The sequence below is a fragment of the Cebus imitator genome, unplaced genomic scaffold, assembly GCF_001604975.1.
Source record: "Cebus imitator isolate Cc_AM_T3 unplaced genomic scaffold, Cebus_imitator-1.0 Scaffold520, whole genome shotgun sequence".
Taxonomy (NCBI): Eukaryota; Metazoa; Chordata; class Mammalia; order Primates; family Cebidae; genus Cebus; species Cebus imitator.
In genome coordinates, this window is record NW_016107835.1 from 1147014 (window position 1) to 1152372 (window position 5359).

The window sequence follows — 5359 nt, forward strand, 5'->3', positions numbered from 1 at the left end:
ACCACATTGCTTTATAGGCTTGTTGTTATCTCTGCTCTCTAGGAGTATAAATCTCATTGAGAAGACTGTGCAAAATATTTTAACAATGTAACATTTTTGCCCACTCAATGGTATCATTCAGAATGGCATTTTGCTGCTGCCACTGCTGCTGCTGCTGCCTCCTTTTCTTCTTCTTCTTTTTGCACCAGGGTCTTGCTCTGTCACCCAGGCTGGAGCACAGTGGTATAATCATAGCTCACTGCAGCCTCAACCTCCTGGGCTCAAGGGATCAAGGGATTCTCCCACCTCAGCCTCCCAAGTAGCTGGGACTATACGCACATGCCACTAAGCCCAGCTGATTTTTCTATTTTTTGTAGAGATGGGATCTCATTATGCTGTCCAGGCTGGTCTGAAACTCCTGGCCTCAAGCCATCCTCCCACCTTGGCCTCTCAGAGTGCTGGGATTACAGGTGTGAGCCACCTCACCTAGGGTAGGATGGCATTTTGAATAGGCCAGTATGTGCTGGCATATGCCGTAAAAGGCTTGGTTTCATTGAAGTAACACAGCAGGAAGCCAGGAACCAAAGCTTTTAATCAAAGATGAGATTCCATCTCTGGGCCTTTCATAACCTTGCATGGTTTCAAATTCCCCATCACCAAAACAGAAAATAAAAACAGAATGTACTCTCCAGGTGGCCCTCAAAGTATGAAATAACATCTTATCACCCAACTTATGATTACAGAATCAAAGACTGGATGTGTCTTTAGGAAAGATGAACTTATTCTCCAGATATGCAGACAGAGACCTTGAAACTCAGCAAGGGCAGCCCTTCCCAAGATCAGACCAGCTGGGTTCCAACAGGGTTGAACCTACTTTCTAACCTTATGTTCTACTGTGATGTAATAGAGACTGATGAATTTGTTTCTCTTTGTCTCTTTCTGACCATCACAGCAATTGATTTCTACATGAGAGAAGAATACACATGCTAAGACAAGAGGACCACCTGGAGATATGTACCAATGAGAAATGTGCAAACATCTGTATAGCTCTTAATGTAGAGATTGGTACTTATCTAACAACGGAAGTTCAAGTTTCTAATTGCTTTTCTTTTGGCCTAATTTGACAAGGATCAGATTAGCAAATCCGGGTAAAGGTGAGATGGGGGTGTAAACATTCATTGGCCTCTGACATTTCTAAGCAAGAAAGCCAAGGACTTCTACCAAGCCTGGAGATTGTTTCTCTTAAGATGCCAGGAGGATGTGCTAATCCAGGTTCCAAGAAATACTGACTCACATGCCCTTTTGAAAAGCCCATCAGATGTACACAATCACAGTGGGAGAGGAACATTTATTTCTAACTCTTTGTCCACTGCCTGATTTCCATTCAGCCTAGAAAGAGTTTTAAAAAAAAAAAATATATTGGCTACCCTGTGATCTCACTGCATTGAGTGTGGTGGCTTTCACAGGAGTCTTTACCTCATTAAGATGAGTTGGGTAAGGATTTAAATTAGTCCAGCTTTCCTCTCTATCACACATTCAATTCAACACTGTAACGAGTATTTCACAAAGGTTTTATAATTCTCAGTGGTATGGTGACTAGCTGTTGGTCTTTAAATCAAATGACAGAAAAAAATTTTATTCAGGCAGAAAAAATGAAGATTCTATTTCTATTCCTAGATTTAGTTATTAGTCACCTGGTTTCACATTAAACTTTGATGATAAATTATTCAATAGCCATGATATCAGAAGTTCTGCTGGCCAGAACAAATTGCCAGTAACTACTCACATGACTGAGAAAGCACTGCCTCTCATTTCCTCTTTCTTTCGCCCAGGAGGTTGTGGTTGTGATCTCCCAATTCTGCTGGCTCCAATGCCTGCCTGCCCTCTTTTCTTCTTTCCTTCCTAACCAAGTTCTATCTTCCTAATAAAAATACATTCATATTCCATTAGGAGAGACAGAGAGAGAGGGAGAGAGAAAAAGAGAGAGAGGAAAGTCACCAGATTAAAGTTTTTATCAGACACTATCTCCCAAGCAACCTAGAGCTTTTAGTCTATCGGTTCCTCCCTCACATCTCCAAAGGGCCAGGAGGGAAGGAAGCCCTTCCTACAGCATATTGTGGACCTGGCCCAGTGCACTTTTAATTCCTCAGGAATAACATCACTGTTCCCATTGTTTCCCTGGGAGGTCATTCCACTGCCTATAGCTTCCACTGTACTATGGAATTAATTGTTGCTCCACCAAATTCATAAGTTGAAACCCCGGTCCCCAATGTGACTGTATTTGGAGATAGAGTTTACAAGGAGGTAATTAAGGTTAAAAGAAGTCATAAAATTATTTAACCTTAATTAAATCAGGGTGGGTCCTTGAAAGAGGAGATAACAGAGTTCTTCTTGCTCTTCTCTTTTTTTTTCTTTTTCCTTTTTTCTTTCCTTTTCTCTTTTTCTTTCTTATTTTCTGGTTCTTTTTTCTTTTTCTTCTGTGCTCACAAAGAAAAGACTATATGAGGACGCAGCAAGAAAGCAGTCATCTGGGGGCCAAGAATGGAGCCCTCACCAGAAACCAAATCAGCCAGCACCTTGATCTTAGACTTCCAGCCTCCAGAATGTGAGAGAATAAATGTCTGTCATTTAAGCCACCTAGTCTGCAATATTTTGTTATGGAAGCCTGAGCAAACTAAGACACACTTCAATTCCTTTCCACCCATTTCCTTCTCTGTATTACCCTCTTACTATCTACAAATTACTCTTTGGGGACTTATAGTCCTGAAGCAGAGGCACATTCCCATTTCTCCTTAACAGCAGCTTCCCTGAGCTACACATATTAAATTCTTTTAAGCTCATTTCATTTTTTCAATGATTTTTATGGCTCTTCTCCATACTTTGTTCAATTTCAGCTAATACATGACTTATATGGATGACAAATTTCAACCCCATAAACCGTCTTGCGTTGACAACTACAAGATATAAAATTCACTGTCAAAACTTCCATACATCCCACTTCTTCCTCAAAGGAAGCCTCAGAGCTGAGATACCAAAGTGGTATCAAACAAACAGAAGGCCATAAATGCTACCTGCCTCCATAGCATTGCAGATGGTGCATAGAAAATGAGCCACAATAAAACTGACAGCAGCCCAGCTCTCTCCTTGTTCATTTTGACTGCAGGCCCTCATAGGCATAAATCACAGTTACATAGGTCCACTGTACATTTTAGCAATTTTAGGTGTTAGATATTTCAAATTATTTTATTCCAGTGACAAGGGGTGGGGTAAGCAACTGTCTAAGGAACAGAGTTTGTGAAGATGTGGACACTTCGGGTTCCCCCTGGTGCACACACACCCAGAGCCCTGTAGGCGGAGACACAGAACTGTCCATCTGAGCAAGCAGGGCCTTGTTCCTATTTGCCTTCACCACAAAATATGTACACTTAGCACTGCAACTTTTCCTTTCCATTTGCATCTGTGAATCCTGGGGAGAAATCATAAATATATGCATCTATCTATCTATCTATACATTTACATAAATGAAATTTGGCAGTGGCTTTCTTTTTTCCATTTGAATTGATAGGCACAATGCATAAAAACCTAAAATGCAATAAAAAATTCATTTTGTTAGAAAATAAAAAGTTCATTTTGTGAAGAAAAAAAAAAAGGAAAGTAGTGCTCATCTTATTTTATCAAAAGCAATTTCAAAAAATCTTTTAGTCAAAGAAGAAAATAATCAGCTATTTCCCAGCACTGTGTTAACCGGCAATTCATACTCCTGCAGAAATACAATTACCATACCTGCCATTGTGCTTTGGGCCAGACCTTGCTGGGAGAACATTTAAAGGGCAGTGTGTTTATTCTACCTTCATATGAGGAGGTGCACAGATGCCCTCATGTAACACATCACAGTCAGAAATTCTATCACATGCAACCTGGGCATGGGATGGGGCCATCCATGTACAGGTGCCAGCTCTGCCTGGAGCCGGGTAGGGAGACCAGATGGCTGCTGGGAGGGTTCCTGCCTCTCCTGATGGGAAAGTACTAGCAAATATGCATACTGTTTTCTCTGGACATGTTGATGCCTGAATAAATGTCCTCCTTTTAAGCAACATAATAGTTTCCTGTGGCTACCGTAAAAATTACTACAAACCTGGTAGATTAAAACAACCGAAATTTATTTTCTCATAGCTCTAGAGGCCAGACATCCAAAATCAAGGTGTCAGCAGGGCCATGCACCCTCTAGAATCTCTAGGAGAGAATCCCTCTTTGCCCCCATCTAGCTTATGGTAACCCCAGACATTCCTTGGTTTCTGGCAACATAACTCCAGTCTCTGCCTCTATCTTCACACAGCCTTCTCTACTGTGTCTCTGTGTCTCAATCTTCCCTCTCCTTTCTCTCATACAGACACCAATCATTGGATTTAGAGCCCACTCTAAATCCAAAATAATCTCATCTTAACTTAATTACCTCTGCAAAGACTCTGCGTCCACATAAAGTGACATTCATAGGTACTGCAGGCCAGAACTTGGACATATATTTTTGGGGGACACAATTCAACCCACTCCAGGCAGCATATCCAAGATGTCTTGTGGTGGTACAAATTGCAGCCATCCCAAAATTATTTTCCTTTTATTTTCCTCATACCCCGGGAACTAGAACTACAAATAGAAACTTCAATGAAAACATGGCCATGCTCACAAGTTTTGACTTAGAAGCAGGGAGGAAAGGCATTTATAAGACCCTGCAATCTGGTCACTATGCTAGGCTGGAAACTCCACACTTGTTCTCTTCCAATCCTGTAAAATAAGGATTGCTGTCACCAGACTGTAGATGAGGTTACTGTTGCTCAGAATAACCCACCCAAGGTCTCCCAGCAATCTCTGGGCAGGCCCATGTTTGGAGACTGTGTCTATCTGACTACACAGTCTCATACACTGTGTGTACGAGGATATATGGACAGAGTGAGAATAGATGGCTGCAATGTGGCAGCATTTGGAGAGCTCTTGGGAGGGCCCAGACCATTCCCGCAACTAAGCTGCCTTACCAGCTTGTTCGTGCCTGTTTTTCCTTCACAAGGAACAGCCCCTTCCATTTTATAAATACACATAAGGATGTAACCCATAGAGGAGTAGTACCTTCCCTGAAATACATGCCAAAAGTAGACCAGGTCCTTTTCAGGAGCAGATTTGATCAGAAAAAGAAAAGACAGCAAGGGCTGCTTGCAGACCCCCCTGAGAAAGAGGTTGAAGGCATCTAAAGGCAGAAAATTGTGCAGTCCACTGTCTTAGTTCCAGTGACTGTAACAAATTTTCAGAGACTGGGTGGCTTAGATAACAAACATTTATTTCTCAGTTCTGGAAGACCAAGATCTAAGTGCCAGCCTATTTGGTTACT